The 20658-nt window shown below is 42.6% G+C and overlaps 1 long non-coding RNA gene across 1 annotated transcript in view; it reads right to left on the minus strand.

Moving 5' to 3' along the window:
* Window positions 1-1130: 1130 nt before the first annotated feature.
* LOC127481809 (uncharacterized) overlaps window positions 1131-20658 on the minus strand; it is a 39088-nt gene continuing 19560 nt past the window's right edge. Inside the window, exons 2-5 of the long non-coding RNA XR_007908326.1 lie at window positions 10825-10987; window positions 8454-8542; window positions 4987-5172; window positions 1131-1253 (exon numbers count right to left, since the gene is read on the minus strand). This is a non-coding gene — a long non-coding RNA (uncharacterized LOC127481809). The remainder of the gene's footprint in view (window positions 1254-4986; window positions 5173-8453; window positions 8543-10824; window positions 10988-20658) is intronic.

Below are 20658 nucleotides of genomic sequence, written 5' to 3' on the forward strand. Positions count from 1 at the left end.
TTTGTCAGCTCAAATTAGAATCACAGAACGATTTGGGTTGGAAGAGACCTTAAAGATCACAGGCAGGGATGCCACCCACAGCATCTGTTTTGACTGAAGATAAATATAATACAGAACTGCATTTCTAAAATACAGCCTGACAGCTGCTGTCTATCCTTCTAGAAAAGGATATTTTTGAAGATCTCAGTAAAGATGTATGTTGTTAGAAATTTATTAGGAAGAAATACACCAACCTGGCTCCGCAACCCAGGAGTCCATCTCTCACAGACATTACCATCATGTCTTGGTTCTGAAATGAGGTCTGAAAAATAAAAATTATAGACAGATTTTCATCTATATATATGTAAATACTGGTACTTTTCAGTAGTGATTTGGAATTGCTGTAAAAGCCTCCAAACTAAAGAAGTGGGCAAATCACATTAAACAGTATATGAACTCTCCATGCTGTGCTCAGAATACCAAAGCCAAATTTAATTTGAAATACATCTTGAGAAATTTCAAAGTGTATTGAATGTTAAAAATGAAAACTTAAAAAGTTTGATTATGCTGGAAAGGATCCTTTGTTATCAAGTAAAGCAATGGCCTGTGGGGAAAAATGGAGAGCAGCCTCAGCTTCCTCCTTACAGGTTTCACTGTAATTACTCATCTCCACTTGTGTTATCTGGAAGGCTTGATGAGACCTCCCAGTTTCTCAAAGCTGACGTTGGTTAATCTGTGTTTTAACACAGAACAGACATTTTTGCATGTTTTGGCCAACAAGTGACTCACATTTCAGTGGTGATGACTGAATATACGATTTCTCAGGATGATTTAAATTGAAATCCCCAAGTTCTGTTTCCATTTTCAAAGGATTTTTTTTCAAGGTTATGTCCAAAGGTTGTAAGCCAACACCATTTTTTCAAATCATACAAATCAGCCAGACCTACTCTCCTGTGCATCCTACTATCACAGTTCCTCTAAGGAACTTTATGAAGTGCCCTGTTCCAGTTTTGCTGAAGTTACAGCAAACATGAAAACAATGGCATCAAACAGAGGAAGAAAAGTGGGCTGAAATTAAGTAGGACAGTTAATATGAAATATGAAAGTGCCACATGGAAGTTGGCACCAAAATAATTTGAAATCACCTGTGTATTTTAACAGGAGTTGGCGTGGGTTGTTTCTCTCATGAGGAAGGAGTGGTTCTGGCTGCATCCTCTGGACAATGCACAGCAAAGTCTGACTTCTGTCTCTGAAGTACCCAGAACCTTTTAACCCTGGAAAGAATAAGCTTTAAAAAAGGAAGAGAAATCCCCTAGCTCATAGGGACTAGCAGGTGCTCCCAGGCAAATCCAGAAGGGCCAAAAGGAAAAATAAAAATAATGAGTGTAAAAAAAGCCCTGACAACATATTCAACTTCTTCCAGCATCAGACTGTTTTCTTCAGGCCCAGCAGTAGTATTGGGCCAAAATTAACATAGAAAACTCACAGAACTTATTTTTATCTTAAGCAGGTTGCCTTTTTCTTCCTTATTCTCCCACACAATCATTTAAGAGCACAAAAAGCACTCAAAAGGCTGAAGAGTAATAGTTACTATTTATTTGCTTCTAACTGAAATAAAGGACTATGGCCTTGCCTCCAAGGGCAGCATATTTTTTGATTTCATATCCACACCCATTTGAACAATCAGCTTTCCAAACAATATTTCCCAAAGTTACAGGCACTGAGTAATGTTGTAATAAAGGGGATGATTTTTAAACCTTTGGTTGTCTTTCCTTTCCTCCCTGGATTGTGGGCATTGCTCACGAGCTACGAGAGTCACTTCCTCGAGGGACTGCTCCACATCTCCAGCTCCTGTGGCTGCCTGTCCCCTCTTATTCCTGACAAATAACACTTCCCCTGTGTTTGCTTTTGGAGTGAAAAAATTTGTGTAATATCATAAATTTGGGAACAGACCGTTGTGCCAGTTATTCATGAGCTCTGCATTTTGCATGGGGGGTTGTGATGGTAAAAAAGAGTTGCTTGTGCTGTTATATTTGCCTTGTGCAGACATTTAGTTACACACAGCCTTATACATGGGCCACTCAAGGTCTAATTTCTTGTGTGAATAAAATCCAGGCACTCACTGTGAGGTGGTCTGAGCATCCAGGACCACCAGCCCTATGGTTCAGGAGGGTTGGAACACAGAATTGTCTTTCATCTGTATGTTATGCTGAGATTTATTTCAGCATTCAGAAGGAGGAACTTTTCTTAATATGGAAAGAAAAAGTGCTTTTCCTTTTATTTTTCCCCCAGTTTCTTTTACCAAGCATGGTTACACACATAGAGTGTTGCAAGCAACCCAGAGCATCAGTTGGAATTTCTCCTTGAAGGCATAAAAGCAGTGACTGAGGAAGCAGCTGATCATGACAGAAAATGGAACAGAGTGTCAAGGGAAACAAATCTTTTGGACACTTCTAAAGCAGTGTCTCATTAGGCACAGTCCTCATTTGCTCTTTGCACTTCTGTCCTGCTTGGTCAGAATATAAAACTTCCTTCAGCTCTCACCAAAACTGTGGAATTTTTACTAGAACAAAAACCTCCAAGTCAAACACTTTTTCTTTTCCTCAGGAACTGTCATTTGCCATGAAAAGCAGAAAGCATCTAACAAAGTTTGCATGTTGGTAAGAACTCCCTTTCCCAGTGGAAAGAGCAGGTTCGAGCTGAATTTAAGCAACGCTTTTCCCTTGGCAGGGATCTGATACACTATAAAACCACATTATTTGGGCTGTTTTTCTGTCAACAGGAAGATATGAAAAAAATGCTCTTTATGGATTTAATCATCTTTTTCTGGGTAGACCTTCCAAGAGCACAAACCCCTTTTGAGTGCTCCTCTGTTTAATGGATGAGCAGGGCTGCCCTGTACTAACAGACTCTAATCTGTTCAGCACAGTCCAATTCCTCAAATCTGAGAAAGTAATCAATTTTATGGTAAAATACAGAAGTGCAAAAATCTGAGATTATGACATTTCATGCCTGTTCATGCTCCATTACTGACAGACTGAAACAGCAAATGCAAGAAACTTTCCTTACTGATCACCAGTCCTACAAATCAGGTGCAACATCCACCTACACAAGTCCAGCTGCACCAGTCTCCAAATGCATCTTGGAAACTAAGGAAACATGGTATTTTGCTCCTTTCTGTGCTAACTTTGTGTTCCAGGAACATGCAAAAGCACTTTCTATATCTTGCTTCTAGCACTGTAGCAAGAGCAATGAACGGATAAAGAGAGCAGAGAGCACCCCAGATGTAACCCCAGTTACACAGGCTTGACAGTCCAAAGAGCATCTACAGGAATAATGTGATGTCTGGATCTAGTGATGAACCTTTGGATGTTGACAATTACCAGCAAACTTCATTAAAAATTGTAAAAATTGGTCGTTCTTTAAGAAGAGAAAGAAGGACAGTGACAGCATCTGCCTCTGGACCAACCCAAGGCATATGACAATCCAGGAACTGTGAGGCTCTGCACTCCTTTACCTGCCAGTGGGAACACAAGCAGCTTTATCCAGCTGTGGGGGTGGCTTCAGGAAATATGCACAGGGCTCCACTTGGTCTCTACAGCAGCATTTATAGCACTGGAGTGTTTTGTTTGTACAGTGGGAGCACATTTCTGTATGGATAAAGCAGTCCTTGGCTACAAAGTTGGTGACTTGAAACTGTGGGCATTGCAAAGGGCTGGGAGAAGGGAAGAGAAGGGCTGTTCCACCAGAGCAGCACTGTGGGAAGCTAAACACCAGACTCCAGTGTGGTCTGGGGATACAAACACAGAGCCTTAGCAGTGCTCACTAAAAATCCTATTTCTACTATGGGAAGAATCATGGACTAGTTTTTGTACAGCAGTTAATCTAAGTGTGCAACTCTGAGTAACTCCATTTTTTTATTTAAATAAACCAGCATTCTCCCTGCCAGTGAATCCTTCTTCTCCAATATAATGTAAATAACTCTTTATACATTTCATTTTTATGGTCTCTCTGATTGTGTCTTACACTTTCCTTCAACAGCAAAAATTATTTACAAATAAGAACACATTTTCCCAGTAAAAGGAGGACATTTAGGTTACTTTTCCCTCCATCTTTTCGAACAACTTTACACTGTGTGACAACTACCCATTCACTGGACCCCTGCTGCTGGAACAACTTTATGATTTTATTTCCTTGCACCTCTAAAGCTCAGAGGGAAAGAAACCCCGTGCAATGTACGGATATCTGTGAACTCAGTTCTGCCAGTGGCCAGTGAGGACAAGAGCCCTGTGCATGGGAATTGTGCCAATCCAGGCTCCTTCCCAGGGAATCCTGTGTGCACAGAGCAGCACAATTTCAGAAATTAGTTTCCTGGCACTTCAATAGGGAAACTGTCTCCTGTCCATGGGCCATTATTGTGAATAATTATGGAATTTGAGGCCACTCCGAGCACATCAAGCCTAGAAGAACTCTTTATCCCTAATATTCCTATGTACCATTTATCAGTACACAGTGACTACAAATGTTCCCAGAGACAGATGTCACACAGAAGCCTCAAGGAAACATTGGGTGGCAGCTTCAGCACATCTAATTCTGTGTGTGCAAACATCTTACAGTTGTATGCAATTTTGGGGCTAAAAAGCATAAAATTAACACAAAACTAGAGAGTAATGTGCTATTTGTCCCCACCCCAGTAATCATTAGCTTCTTTGAAATGCTCTAACACCAACAGGCATCTTCTAATGTTAAGTGATCCCACATTTTCATACCAAGATACATAATGTTTTAAGGAAGTGTTATATTAGAGCATGATAATAAATAATTTGTGCTGAAAGCTTCCCTGATCACTGCACAGAAACACTTGCATGGACACAAAAAGACAGACTGGAAAGCTAAAGCCTGACTGCTGTAGGCAGGACTGGGAAAGCCCGTAAGAGCAAATAATGGAGAGATGTGGGAGACACCATGACACCCCAGTCTCAGCTGAGATGGAAAAGTGGCTTTTACCTGGCAGTGGGACAGGTAACCCTACAGAACACTCTGCTGAGTCCTGGTGAGCCTCAAGTGACCAGTGCTCAGGGAGTTGGGTCCCATCTAACTGGTGGGGTCTTGACAGCATGTGTCAAAACCTCAACAGAAGGAGTTTTCCTTCCTCTCCACGTCCTGCTGCAGCACCTCTCTGGCAGAACAGACCTGAAAAAAAAAAGAAAAGGAAAAATGAAAAGGACAAGCTCTGCTATTAGTGTAGCTACAAAGACATTTATAAACCAGCACAGAAAGGGGAGCTGCTTTTAAAGCCTTTTGACTCTTGCAGTCCTGCCAAGAAGGGGGAGTAGGAAAGGGTTGGTCATATTTATTCTTACGCAGAAACCCCCACCCGCCCCGGGCTGAGCGTCTTTCAAGGAAACCAAACATTTTCTACTGCCAGTAATGAAGCTTACATCTAAAATCAGAAGGGAACAAGAGAAAAGGCTTTTCGGTCGTGTGATAGACAACCTGCACTCCTGTCACAGCCCAAGCCCAGTGCTCTGTGTGGCTCAGAAGCGCTGGGCACAGCAGCGGGATGGCACCGAGCGCTGCAGGGAGGAGGCTCAGCTGCGAGCCAGAGAGGCGTGTGCCGGCTCCACGGGGTGCCTCCAGCCCAGCCCGGGCAGTTATTCACTGCCTCGGAGAATTTTCTGCCTAATTAACAAACTAGATTGGGGTTTTCTTTGTTTTCTAGACCACCAGGTCACAGACCAAAGAAGCTCCCTTTGCCTCTTACCCTGACGACACTTCTGTGGCCACTGCTATTCCCAGGAAAGCATGGAGCACGTTCTACTCATTCCCAGTGCTTTCTTTATCTCCCAGTGCACACTGGCTTTATCCTGAGGTGGTTGTTTTCCCTGGCTGAGTGGAGGGTATGTCTACACAACATGGGAATGTGCAACACGTGGCACAAACATGACCTGATGGACCAAAAGGACTAGACCAGAAAGGCACAATGGAAAAGATGCCAATAGGGAAGGTCGTCACTTTGCAAGAAAACCTGAGATCAGCTGCAGGAAGCTGCCTTGTCTGCAGGAAGCTGCCTTGTCTGCAGGAGTACAGATCAACCCCTGCAGCTCTTCCAAGTGGGTCCCTGCATGGAGAAGCACCTGGCCCTGGCTGTGCTGCTGTCACCTCCTCCTTGCACACCCATAAAGACTGAACAAGGCAAAAGGACCAAAGGGTTAAAACCACTCCAGCAGCAGCTGTGTTGGATAAAAGCACAGAAGATGTTCTCACTTAGATCAGTGTAAATCAGAAAAGCCTCCACTGACAAAGAGGCAGCCAAGTCTGTCGGGCTGAACAAGGCTGGAATCAAACTGACAACAATTAGAACTCTCTCGCTATTTTTCTCCTCCGCTCCAGTTGTTTACCTCTGCCTCCCCGCCTGCTCCCTGCTTCTGACATGGCAACTAAAACGTTTTCGTTCACAGCCTCATGAATCCTTTCTTCAGAGCCTTCCCTGAAATGTTCAGATTTCAGGTGGTCACAGGGTTTTGCCTTCAGATTTCAAGCTCCTCAGGGCAGAAACAATGTCAAATCAGTGTGAAGCATCCTGCATGCTAATGAGGCCACAAAAACAGTAACTGTACATACAGTTAACACATTTTTTCTAATCCACATCCTTTAAGTATTTTGTAATCCAAACCGCCAAGAACCAAGGGCAGAAAGAGCAGGGGTGTCTCGCTCCTTCCATCAGGTTTTACAGCTAACAAAGTACTTTTACTGGTGTGCTACAGCATATCCAACTCAAGCATGGCCATATGCTCTGCTCTGTAATCAAGAGATCTTTCTTTCCCTCTGCCACGCATCTTAAATCACCGGCTTCAGTCACTTACAATGTGCTGCTCCCTGGAAAAAGTTAATAAGACTCCATAAAAAGGCTGTACTATTACAACTTCTGGCAGTGGCCCATATATACCAATCACCTCAATACAGGATTTTTGGCAGGTATTTATGCTTAATTTTCTACTTAAGCAGCTATTTTATTAAGAATCCACATGTAGTTGCTTGACATTTCACTTGACCACAGATGAACTTGGACAGACACCTCCTCTTGCAGTGGGTGTTGGGCTCAGTGCAGACACACGGGATGGCAGCCCCCAGATATCACATCCTCCTGTTCCAAAGGAGGGAGAGTGGGAGATTATCCATGGGGCTGCACAAAGTCCATCCCAACATGACATCATGACTTTAGACAGACGTGATGAGCAATACTTCACTGAATGCTTCAGGGTTTAGGGATGGACAGCTGAAGCCTTCCAGCCTCCCAGATGGCAGACATTCAGTGAGCTCTTGTGCTGCTGAGGTGACCTTTTCTACTCCCCTGAGTTCATCCTCACAATTTCAAATGTTAGCACTTTAATAACAAAATCTAACACACGCCAACAGTTCAAAGGTGAAAAGCATTTTACAACAGAATGAAAATCATAACAGTGTTCAGGAGACTCAAAATGACTCATTTCCCGGGGGGAAATTATTGGTATTCCCTCTCCAGCAACTCTGCTGGTGTCAGTGTCATTAAAAAGAGGGAGTGGGAAGACAGATAAACAAAGTCTTAAAAAGCAAATACATTTTAACTAGTGGTTGTCACCACACTTAATAATTAGGGTACTAATTAAGAGGGTAAGTAACACACTAGCTATTAGCTTCTAGTAATTAGTGTTTTTTTCTCTAGATAATAACACGCTGAAAAGAAAATAGAAAGACCTGAATCCATTTCACCATTCACCCTATCCACATTGTGAAAACCTATTACACACATTAATCACGAGCACCACAAAGCAATACTTTCAGATTTTTCAGAATCCTGCAGCTCAGCATTTCAACATGTGACCTTTTACGTGCACAGCCTGGACCTTGATGATGCCTAATGGGGTTACCTGTATGGGCACAAGTCATAAGGACCACAGCTTGGGAAAGCAATTAGCTACCTGGTTGGGTTTGAGTACTTATGCAGAAAGGAAGATGCTTGAATTATGTGAATTGGGTTAAAAGTAACTAAGCAATAAAGGATTTGAAATCTTGAATTTCTGATTTTATGGAGAGAAATTATCAGATGACTACTTGCTTGTATACATTGCTTTTCTTTTGCTTCAGGTTTCAGGGGCTTATTAAGAGGATAAAAATACTTAATGCTGAGCTACATCCTGTGTGTTTGCTTTTAAAATAAATCTTTGTGTGGGTGTAATTTAGGCTGTGGGTAGATTAATACTCTCAGATTTGCCTATGGATAAGAATATCCATGCAGTGTCTCACTAAAGCACCTTTTTTCCCCGAAGATACATCAAATGACTGTGTTGCTGGACACAATGCAGAGGTGTTAGATACCACTGAAATAGTCCTGCCTGGGGTAAAAGAAACAACCACTCTAGCTAGCAAAGTTACTCAACTGTGGTGAAGGACAACGAAGGAAACATTCCATCTCATGCTGCTTTTAGGTTTACCTCTTATATGTATCTTCCCCCAGACTGCTAGAAGGCCCAGGAATGGTTCTCTCACTGTTGTTGTCTTCAGTGAACTGCACTTTCCTTGACTTTTAGAAAAAAACACAACACTTGAAACAATGAAATCGAGAGTTATTCTCTGCTAAGCCACATCCCTGTGCTCTCACACATTTCAGTACCATTTTATGAGCAGACACACACACGTGCACACACATCAGTCCCACTGGGGAAACAGGGTTATTTTAAAAAAACCCCACAAAACTAAGAGCAAATATGAGCAAATATGTTTTTCTTTAAACTGGTATTAAAAATGCATCAGTTGCTAAATTTAAAATTGTTGGTAAGTAAACAGCAGGTAGCATTATAGAGAGCCACTTCATAAAATTCTAATTATCCCTTTCCTATTTGTTGTGACATGCCCTCACTCAGATTATGTGTTTGGACTCGTGCCCAGTCTTCTACTTGGAAAACGCAGAGTAAGCATGAGAGGTTTGTGTAACCTCCAATTGGTTTTCTCTTCATTGTGAGGACGTTTTGTGAAGCTGCTGCACGTGAAGGGAGCTCAGGCTGTCTCACCTGCTTCTTCTCACCCTTTCCTCACCCCAGAGCAATCAGCATTTCTCCCCATGGCACTGTCTGCAGAGTGGGGCTTCTCCAGGTGCTCGTTGACAGGCCAGTGGTGATGCCTACAGAAATGTACAGAAATGCACTCCAAAATCATTCATAAAGGGTATTTCTCTCCACATACACTCCATTGGACCCTGGCAGGATCCCCTCACTCAGGCCTGATGTTGTCCATGCAAGGCTGTTGGGTCAATGCAGTGTTAATCCAGTCACTGTCCTGCCTGCTCATGGGAGAGCAGTTCCTGTTGGTGCTCCCATGTACTCTCTGGGATGTTGGAGAGTGAAATTCAAAACACCCCTTTCAAACCTTCAGAGTTGCAAGCGGGAAGTAAGGAAGGGAAAAGCACTGGTGGGTTTGAGAATGTCCAAACCACTGATGTTCCTTTCAAATGAGCATGTGGGTTTTTGTGACTCCGTATTTTGTGTCCGAGGCAGAGAGTAAAAGACTTCCAAGTATGTTGTAGAGACAATCTCCCCTTAATTCCATGAGCTGAGGAAGCCCAGCTCCCAGGAGCTGGTGGGTGCAGTGCACTGACCATCCCCAGGGCTCCATGACTGGTACAATGTGATGGGCATTAAGGATACACGTGGCAATAACCACCCTGTCAGCTCTAACACAGCGTTGTGTATTTAACCTCCAGGCTATTACCATTATCCAGCTTAGCCAAGTGAATGTAGTGGAAAAGCATTTACAGTTGTTGGAGGATTAATCTTCTGAATGATGCATGGATTTTAGAGAAATGTCTTTGATTTATATAACGCTATACTAGGGGATATAATTTCAATTAGCAATTGCTAATTTTGATTTAGTATGTTACATACTGGATACAGCAGGTTTATTATGGTTATATTATCTAATTTATTATGATTTATATTTACTCTAATGGGAATATATATTAATCAATAGATGCACTGATTAACTAGGGAGTATTAACTATACTGTAACACTGGAATAACACAATCAAGCCAGTGACAGACACAGAGTATTGTCAGATGGTGTGACTGATATATCTAATTCTGAATTTTACCCTGGAATAAATACAAAAAATAGGCAATGATTATCAGCTTCATAAATGAATATATCTGCTGTAACAGGCAGCATGTCAGATGCAGCAGCTAAGCTACTTGCCCAGAGAGTCCAATTCTTCTCCAAGTAGATGATTTATATGTTTTAATATGAAATGTATCACTCACCAAACAGCTTCTTTCACTATGTGATATATAAATTCCACCTGTCAAGTGCATTTTGATATTGTAATATATCCCGTTGTCTTGCTTCTTTCAGGGGACTCTGTTTCTAATTCTTTACATGCTTCCTGTGTCAGAATGATATCAATAGCATCTTTCATAGTGTTAGTCTCATGATGGCTACACAAAACCTCTGCTCAGTGCTTTGCACAGAGGATTGTAAGCAGCTGAGGTGCCCTGGAGAAATCAGGACCTGGCAATGACTCCTTTCCTGCTCTGCTCCTGGACAGGCCCCATGCTGCTGCCTGGCAGCACTGGAAGCTGCTAAAGGAATAAGGAATAGAGAGTTTTACCCTAAAAGACACTCTTTCCCCCAGTTTCTAACAGAAGAACGTGTAGGAAGCTGTAAGACCAAGGCCAGAGGGACAGGACCTCTAACCCTCCACAAGCCCTTAGAAAGGTTGTTTGTGAGCTTGTCCTGCTGTTATGATCACAAAAACATGTACCAGGCTAATGTGGGAATAAAGGCTCTGTTTGGCTCTTTGGTTTGAAAGAATACCTGCAAACTTCCAGCTGCCTTTAAAGTTTAGTTTCAGTGGCATCCGCTGCCTTGATGGACGGTCCTCCTGTGCTGAGAGCTGGGAAAGGCCTTGTGGGATCAGCCCAGGACCCCTCAGTGCACAGGTAAGTCCAGCATCCCCAGGTGCTCCTCTTCTTCCAGCCTGTGAATTATTTCACACATGTAAGTCAAAAGAGCAGGATATTCCCAGTGTCAGATGGAAGGAAACCAGCACCTGGCCATAACAGCCATTGACAACTCCCATCACACCAGTAAGGGAAATGTCACCCCCTTTCCCCTTCTTCCTCTAATGACCTGCATTTCTCAGGCTCTTTTCTGCTCAGGTCCATCTGCATGTCCCCCCACAGGAGCTGCAGCCCTCTATGGATGTCCTGCATCTGCAGTTCCCTGAATTGAGACAGCCACTTTCCTCAACTTGTAAAGACTCAAACAATGCCCCACACTCCCAAAACTTGTTTGTTTAACTGGTTCTCCAAAACCTTCACGACCTGCCTATCTCTCAACCCACAACAGTCAAGTAACATTCCTAATATCCACCTTGCATTTTCTTCACTGCAAAATTTACCCCTTTTCATCTTGCTCCTATGGAGAAGGAGGCAGGGGGGCAACAGGGATACAGTCCCTTCACCTGTGGGATGGTGACTGTCAGAGCTGAGACTTTTCTTTCCTGTGCTGAAACTCTGCTGTTGCTCACAGATCATTTTTTCTGACCCCTCTCTTCCTTCTCACTGCTGCCTTTCAGAATACCTCAGACTTGTCCATATCCTTCTCATCCCACATTGCTTAGAACTGGAGGCAAGTTCAGACATAGACATTACCAGTTTTAGCTGAAGCAATGTAGCATTTTGTGACACAGACAGGATATATTCAACAGCACATCCCAGGATGACACATGCCACAATGCACCACTTATTGGTCTATATTTAGTCTGAGGTACAGGTTTTCTGCCCCTTTTATGCCTAGCAGCATTTCTCCATTTTGTGCTTGGGAGCTGATATATCACTTTTATCTCTCCAGAGTCAACCTCAGCACCACATGGACAGCATTGGGGCACCCTACCATGAGAAAAGGGGTGCCAAGGAGGTGGCCAAGCTCTGAGACATGACCCAGATCAAGGTTCCTATACACCATTTGCACCCCATCAGCATCCCCACAGCAGCAGAGCAGCAATCCACACACTCATTTCCATGGTGGGTGTTGTGGCTAACGGGAATCCAGGTCATTTTGTCTGAGATGAGAGGGGAGAGCAGACATTTGGCTGAATCTTGGATGATAGACAACATGCAGAGGACCTACTGTACCAAAAGGGGAAAAGGAATTGTCACCTGTGGACGTCAGTGACTGTAAGTCATGTACATGGCAGAGGGTCTCTCTCAGCTGAGACCAAAACCAGGACTCCTAACTTAGAAGTAACAGAAAAACCTTGGAGAAATGCAAGACAGGGCAGATGACTTTTTGATTACCAAAACCAAACTCCTCAACTCCTCTTCCCTAAAGCAGATCTCAAGAAGAAAAATGTTAATCTACAGGACTTCCAGGGCCAGAAAAGCCACTGTTTGCAGAGTAAGCAAAAGCATTACTGAGCATATGAAGAGCACATGCAGCAGAGGAAAGCAGAGGCCAGTTCCAGCAACGAAAAAAATAAAAAACCAGCCCCAGAGTATAGATTTGAAAACCGTAAGCAGGTTTCTAAATAACCAGCCCAATTTTTCTGACGTGTTGAAGGCTGACTAGTTCCCACTGAAATCAATAAGGGGATGTTGATTGCCTGGTACTTTTGAAAATCAGGCCAACTCTTCAGGAGCATAAGCAGGGGCCTGAAATGCCTGATTATGCCCCATTTGAAGTCTGAGCCTCAGTACACAGCATTGTGCCTGCTGTTCAGAAACATGTCTCTCAACATGCACATCCTCTGCGAGGATGAAAGCGGAACCCTCCTGCCACAATCAGACCGGGCATAGAAACCTCTCTTTCCACCACCACACACTCCACCCCCCTTATTAAATTGAATATACCAGCTGCAATTATGAAAGAGGAAAAACCTTTCATAGATGCTGCAGCACATCATCAAGCACTGTGTATAATTCAGAGATAAAGTGATGGAAACCTAAATTCGCAGGTAAATAAAAGCTGCGTATAACTGTGACCTGTCCTGATCTACCCACAGGCAGAAAGCAAGGCAAGGGTGAGGAAAGGGTGAGGTAAACAGAAGGTTAAATACAAGCCTGGCAGAATATATTTCCTAATTAAATAAGCCCTCCAAACATTGGCTGTGAAGCTTTATGTTTCTAGTGCTGGCTACGGACATGCTTCAATGAGCATTCTGGATCTGGGGCAGGTCCTTCTTCCCTTTATTACCATTCCATGCCCACTGGCTGCATTGGAAAACGTGCTGTGTCCTTCCACGAGCACCTTCCCACCTGATGCAAACTCTGGCACCCACAAGCAGTGATTTACTGCTGAATCACACAACAAAACTGACTCTATCCTTTATAAATTCATAAATCCCGAGTAGGACAGTTTTCCCATTATGGCTCAGTATTGTTTCAGTGTGTCACCCCCATTGCTGAAGGAGAGACAATAAATCCTGAGACTGTGAAATCCATTGTATTTATATATGAGGCTGCTTTTGGTCTCCATTTCCCAGCCACAAATAAACTGAGATCTTCTGAGTTTGCCACAGGGATATTTATAGTTTGCAAATGGTGACACATTAAATCAATTGGCTTCTATATTTTCTCTGGGACATTTTATTGTTTCCTGTAAGACAACAAATACTTTTCCCATCCTACAGACCCTTTTCCATGTGGAAAAAGTCTGGATGAGCTTAGGTTTTCTTCACACTCTTCCTTTTTACTTATGAGGCTGTGATTTATACATGCACAGTCCTGCCCTCCTTGCAGCAGATAGAAACAGCAGGAGAAACTTTCTTTATTATAATGGCTTTTTTGTTTGTCCTTTTTCTATCTTCTACCTTCTAATGCCTCTCCTTGAAGCTACTTAGATAATATAATCACAGAAATGCCTATTATGCATTTATAATAATGCTTAGTCAAAGCAGTTTTGAGAGTTTTGGGCAGTACCATTGTATCTGGGATGTGGTCCTGGGCCAGGGCCAGAGGTGTTAGACACAGTCCCATCACAGAATGAGGATTTTCACAAATCCAGCCACCACACAGTATAAACCTGCAAGTTTTACAGGAGCTGCAGCCAGATAGTTATATACATTCCTCTGGTCCCCAAAAGTTAATTATCAATAGCTTTGGAGGACTACATGAAGGAACATCTCCCAGTATAAAATCACTCATAAAGTTAAGAAGAAAATTAAGGCCATGGAACTCACCTGAGCTGTGTGTGAGCTGAGCCAAGGGAACTTCACCCTTTCTAAACCAAAGCAAAAGTGTGGTGGGGAATGGAGGCATCTGTAAATTTAAAACCACAAACAGAAGATAAAAAACAACACAAAGTGTATCACTAGTTAACTTGATGGAAACAACAGTAAAATAAATTAATATCTTTTCCTGTTTTATCTCCTACCAATTATGTCTTTAATTAGAGGACATTCAAAAGAGAGGATCTATTTGTACACTGTGCATCCTTTGGGACACCAATATCAGTGTCAGGCAGTGTGTATGGACTGGTCTGTCGTAGTGTGGGACATACACAAGCTCCTGAAGAACAAAAACCCCCTTTGGATTCTTTATTTTTTTCCCTGGTGTGGCTGTGCTGCCAAAAGGGCATATGAGGATTTTCTCTAAGTTCAGCTCCACACTGGGGCAGTTTTGCAGCAATCCTGCAACTGCAGCTGTATCAGCAACACTGATTCACTGGGTGCTGATGAAAAACTAAAGTGTTTGAAAAGCAACACTTTTTTTTTTAATTTCTTTTCATTCACATGCTCATAATGGCAATTAAGGTCCAGGATTATTTTTTTCCTGCTTAAGTAAATGCACTTATACTAAAAGACCTGAAACAAATTTTGCTTACTGCTGAAACAGCCTTATGTTCAAATTACTAAAATATGAGAAATGAGTTGTTGAATAGTGTAGCTTATCCTTCTGCTTTGCCTTATTTACTACTTTTCTGCAGTACTTTGTAAACCTTACAAATAATTCCATAACTCTCTGCAATCATATTTCTACACATGAATTTTAGTGTATAGATCTTGCCTTTACTATATACAGTCTTGAGCAGGATGTCTAAAGAATATCTAGAGCACCAACACAAACATATCTGCTAAAAAGAAGGCAAAAATCACTATAATTTCTTCTGCATCTGTCAACCAGAGCTCCACATTATACAGGGCATCAGTGGCAAGAGCAGGAGGAGAAATACAGGGTGCAGAATGTGCTCAGGTTAAGTGAGAAGTGATTAACATGTTTTCCCCGTCATGTTCTGATCATTTTGAAGCTCTAGTAATCTTCTGGAATTTAATTAATCTCTTTATTTCTAGAGCAGTGGCTGTAAAGATCAGAATTTAGACAGGACTACAAATGATACAAGATTAGCAGGCCTCGAACTCCTCATATCAAGGATAAGCTGCTAACAGGGTATAAATAGGTGCAGTCACACAGGAGGCTGAGAAAGGCTGAAGATACTGAGCAGGGAGCAGCATCACACACCCAGGCTCCAACACACTGTGCCATAGCTGTGGGGTGTAGAGGGCTCCCCTTCCCTGGCCAGAGGTTCCCAGCTCTGCACTGGGAAGGACAGCAGGAAAAAAAGAGGAAAAATAATAAAGGGGAAGTTGAACAGAGGCCTGATTTACCAGGTGATGTTCTGTGCTGTAGACAAGATGGTTGTGCTGTAATTTAGATTAGCCCAGGACATAACCTGCAGGGAAAGTCACAGAAGATTGTTCAACCAGCTTCTGGTCCCACATGGCCCATCACTCCAGTTACCATCCAAAGTGTCCAGGCCAGTTCTTCCTTTTAGATCCCTGCTTCTCTCCCAGGTGCACATAGAAACATGCAGACAGCAGGGGCTCAGCACCTCTGCCTCCCCTTTATCCTTTGCCTCTCCAGTTGCCAGGGCATCTCCAGTTGCAGCAGATGTAATGCTAGTAAATGCTAGGCCCAAAAAGGGGCAGGCAAAGGGAATGCAGTTGGAATTTTGGACTGGCTTTTTAGCCACATCCTTCCCAGAGACAGTGGAGGTGCCCTCACATCTTCTAATTGCAGACCTAAAAACCCTAACCCCGCCTCCCAAAAGTCAAGTGAAATTAGCTATTCTGTAAAGCTCAAAACCACAGCAATTAGACTGAACCCACTTTTAAAGTCCCCACTAGGAACTGATCTCTGCATGAGAAGTGCTTGCATTTCACTCTGATTTTCAGGTATTTGTAGAGTACAACATTAGCAGGTGGAAGGCACAGGTGCTTTGTACCAAAAATACTTTGCACATGTGCTGTCCTGTTCAGCTCCCACAGAAACCCCATGTTTAGATAAAGATGTTTTGATAAAGAGGCAAAATGATCTGTTGCAGGTAGAGAAACACACTGCTGGAAACCCAGGGAGATGACAGGGACGAGTCTCCAGATCTGCAGTGCTGTGCCTGGAGCACGACCTCTTTGCTACACGGATGGGGGGAAAGGTTGCTTTGCTTGCCCTGCCTGGAAGCAGCTGATTTGAACACCACCATATCTTTTCATATGGACAAGAAATTAGGTCAAAACTTTCTAGGAAATTTCTGCTGCCTGTTTTAGAACACAGTTCAGAAGATCAAAGGAGAGGAATTCTATAGAAACCCGTGTGCAACCACATGTGGAAACGAAGCATTAACGGGAAGAAATCTTGTGCCTGAGCACTGCTGAGCTGACATCCAGGGGCTTACCTGCAACAAAACCTCAGCACAGCCCTGCAGCAGCTGAATGGAAGGCAAAGAAAGCAAGTAAACTTAAAACAACCCTTCCAGCAGTGCCCCCCTGAAGGACAGAGACATCATTCCTTCCATTAGCATTATGGAATCCTTCCTCCCTGCTCCCAGCTCCACCAGCAACTTGGCTCCAAAGAGCCTCTTCAGGCTTTTACCAACAGTAACAAATCTTCCCTGAGCAGTGGAGTTTTTATCAGTAGTTAGAGAGCTCCTCACTTGTGTTCAGTATTAAATGGTTCTTCCTTCTAAAGCACTATTTTGATTAGGTGATCCCTTCCCTGAGAAAAAAACAACACACTTAAGGCCAGAATTTTAAAAAGCTATTAGACTCCTGCTTAATTTAAATGCATAACAGCAGGCAACTCAGCCTAATTCTCTACTTGAGCACAGAGTCTCTTGATTTATACACACAAGTGGAATAGCTTTTGCAGATGCATATTTTGCCATTTGCTTTATCCTCCTTGTGTTTTAATAACTTACCTTTACTTATGATTTTCTTAATTCAGACTTAAATTAGACAAACAATCATTTGGGATACAGCCTGCATTAACCAACTTCTCCAGTGGCTTTGAAAATAGAGCTCATTGGACTCCTTTAATCCCAAGTCACCTTGTGGTGTATTGGGGCAGCCCTACATTAGAGAGAGAAATCTGGATCTTGTTGTGAATCAGGAGGGCAAAGGACATCAGAAACTCCTTCCAAACATCCAGAGGGAACACTGAATCGCATACTAAGACAGCTTTTGCCACTGATAAATCTTCTGGCAATTTCCACACTGATCTCTCCATAGATTCCCTTGATTTATGAGGTCATTTGCCTCTTGACAACTGATTGAACTAACTTCTCTAGAGGAGCATTTCTGTCCCAGAGCAGGAAAGGGTTTTTAAACTCATTTTTGATAGCTGGAGTTGAAACAAGTGGTTGGATATGCAGCTCATCTCTATACAGTGGATAAATTTCAAAACATTCCAGAGACAACTTTCTATAGAAGATTCAAGAGAGACAAAGAACTTCTTGGTCCATAAATAGTGGATTTTTTGCACAGAGGAGAATATCAGCGTGCAGGATGTAATATCAGATAGCATTTCCTAAGCATACAATTACCACTGATTGTAATTTATACTGGAATATAGCTTGGCCAGCACCAGTTTCCAAAACATTTCCACCTGATCATGCAATTCTTTCTGAAATGACACCAGAAAATTAAGCTCCTATTGAGAATGAAATTACCTCCTGAGGATATAGAAGGTGTCCCTGCCCATAACAGGGGGGTTGAAATCAGGTGATTTTTAAGGTCCTTTCCAACCCAAAGCATTCTATGATTCCATGATTCTGTAAAATTATGCTATTTAAGTTTTTATTTCATTTGATATTGTATTACCTCTTTTGAGACATCAGTTGTATTCTGTCATGAATATTTTCCATGCAGTTATTTTCTTGACAAACAGTTCTTTGCAATACCATGGGTTTTTTCTGACATTGATTCTCTGATTATTTTTTTTCTTGCTTCACAACTCACTCTCAAGGCCAAAACTCCACAGGCAGGATTTCTATCAATTTGAGCTGGAGTTTTCACCTGATTAGAAGCTGCAGCAAAAAGTCTTATGATCACACCTGGACCGTGAGGTTTCAGCTTCTCCTGACACGTGACCAGTTCCAGATTTGATTTCAGTCCCAAGTGTTCCTTGCCAGTTGGAATTAAAACCCAGTTCATTTTCAAAATTCCCTGTAAAGGAGAAAACATTAAAATAAAAATGGAGGAAAAAAAAATAAAAATACCCCCTATAAATATTGTGGTAATTTGAAATAGTTTTTTACTTAATTGTTTATTTTTCTTGTTTGACCTGACTGTATGACACAGCAGTAACAGCATTGCTTTCTAATCACAGCATCTAATCACAGCATAAAAATATTTCTTGGTAATGCATAACAGTTTTTCTGAGCTGAAAATAAAAAGTAATGTTCATCTGCCTACAAGGTTTAAAGTAAATAAAAATGAAATACACTATTGGGATTACACCATGTGAGATGATTGGAAATGCTGGCGTGATTTGACATGTAACAGCCCCCAGCCCTGGTATTAGCAGGCTGTGAAATCATATAAAAATGAAAAGAACCCAGGAGTAAAAATAATGAGTTTCAAAAGAAAAAGGCACTTTTTGATCATTTCTCAAAAAGAAACTTTCTGTTCTGCGTTTTGTCCCCCACCACTTTTGGGGCTGTTAAGGAGCCTTTTCACCAACAGCAGTAATTAGTGCTGTGGTTTAACCCAGCTGGGAGCCAAACACCAAAGAGCCCTTCACTCCCCCCATGGCATGGGGAGAGAAGGTGAAAAAACATAAAATAGTTTTCAGGTTAAACAGGTCAGAAAAGGAGGGAAAAACAATAATACTGATAAAAGAATATACCAAACAAGTGATGCCCAGTGCAAGTGCTCACCACCCGCTGGCTGATGCCCAGCCACCCCCGAGCAGAGGCTGCCACCCCACTGGCCAACTCCCCTGCTTTTTGTTCAGCATGATGCCACGTGGTCTGGAATATCCCTTTTGCAGTTGGGGTCAGCTGTCCTGGCTGTGTCCTCTTTCAGTTTCCTGAGACCCCCTGCCTCCTGGGGGGGTGAGAAGCTGAAAAATCTCTGACTCTGTGCAAGCCCTGCTCAGCAACAGCTAAAACATCAGTGGGTTATCAACGTTATTTCCATCCAAAATCCAAACCACAGCACTGTACCAGCTACTAGGAAGAAAATTAACTTTATCCCAGCTGAAATCAGGACATTAATCACTGATAAAACCCTCTGCAGACCAAGCCTAGCCAAAGCAAAATCTGGCAGGTAGCTCATCCCTGGCCCCTAATGGCTTCTTCAACTTCCCCTCATGTCAGCCACTGTTCAGTGTCTGTCAGAGCTCAACTGGTGAAGTTTCACAGCAACTCCAACCATGGTTTAGCTCTACCACATGCCCATGTTGTGACCAAACTGGTGACACAACCCCACTGGTGGTCAGAAATCCTGCTGGGGCTGCTGAGATGCTGAGGATCAGGAAACCAGGGCCACTGATGGACACAACACTGTAGGTGAGGACTGGCCCTGAGCTGGTACCTGCTGCAGACTGGGTGGATCCAGCCCAGTCTCTTTTGACAGCCTGCAGTGCATGGGGCATCCCAGAGCAGGTCTTGGGGCTGCTACACCTCTGCCTGTTCCCTACACAGATGTTCAGCAGGTGAAGATGGGCAGTTGTCAGTCTTTGACTCCCTTTGCAGTCGGTGCTCTTAAAGAATTCAATCATTTCACTGTGTCACCCTTCACTTACAGACAAGGACCTGTTGGCCTTACAACATGGGAACCAAGGAACAAGGAAGAGGAATAATGATGGAAACTGCCTCAAATGGAAACAATGTGTTTAATGATCAACAATACCCTGAACTTGCTACAACTGAAAATATGTTTTCCTTCCACTGAATACTCTATTCATTATAATGAACTTCTATCTCAGTGGCTCCCAGGTACTTTCTCCTAGCTGAGACTTTGAGACAAGGTCTGGGTTACAACATTCCCGTGGAGGTCTTATGGAGTTACGGTCCTATTCCCTAATGCCAGCTTTTGGGATGGATGTAATTTGTCATAAAATGGATTTTTTTTTTTTTAGGTATTAAAACAGTTTCTCATCTTGCAAAGAACACATACAGAGAATTTTTGCTTCACAGACTCTTGAAGTGTTTTCTGTGGAAATAATTCAAACTTTTTAAACGTGACACAAAAGTCTCTCGTTTCATGGGTCTGGATATAAAACAAATTAGAAGCTACAGAGACCTGCTGCCTGACATCAGAGGAAGCAATTAGGTTCCATAAGCTAAACTGAACTGGCCATGTCTGTCAGCTGAGGGCATGAGCAGGAGAATACCCAGTAGCTGAAGGAGCTTGTTTGGACACACAATCATTTC

The sequence above is a fragment of the Manacus candei genome, unplaced genomic scaffold, assembly GCF_025592945.1.
Source record: "Manacus candei isolate 608988 ecotype Guabito, Panama unplaced genomic scaffold, ASM2559294v1 h1tg000082l, whole genome shotgun sequence".
Taxonomy (NCBI): domain Eukaryota; kingdom Metazoa; phylum Chordata; class Aves; order Passeriformes; family Pipridae; genus Manacus; species Manacus candei.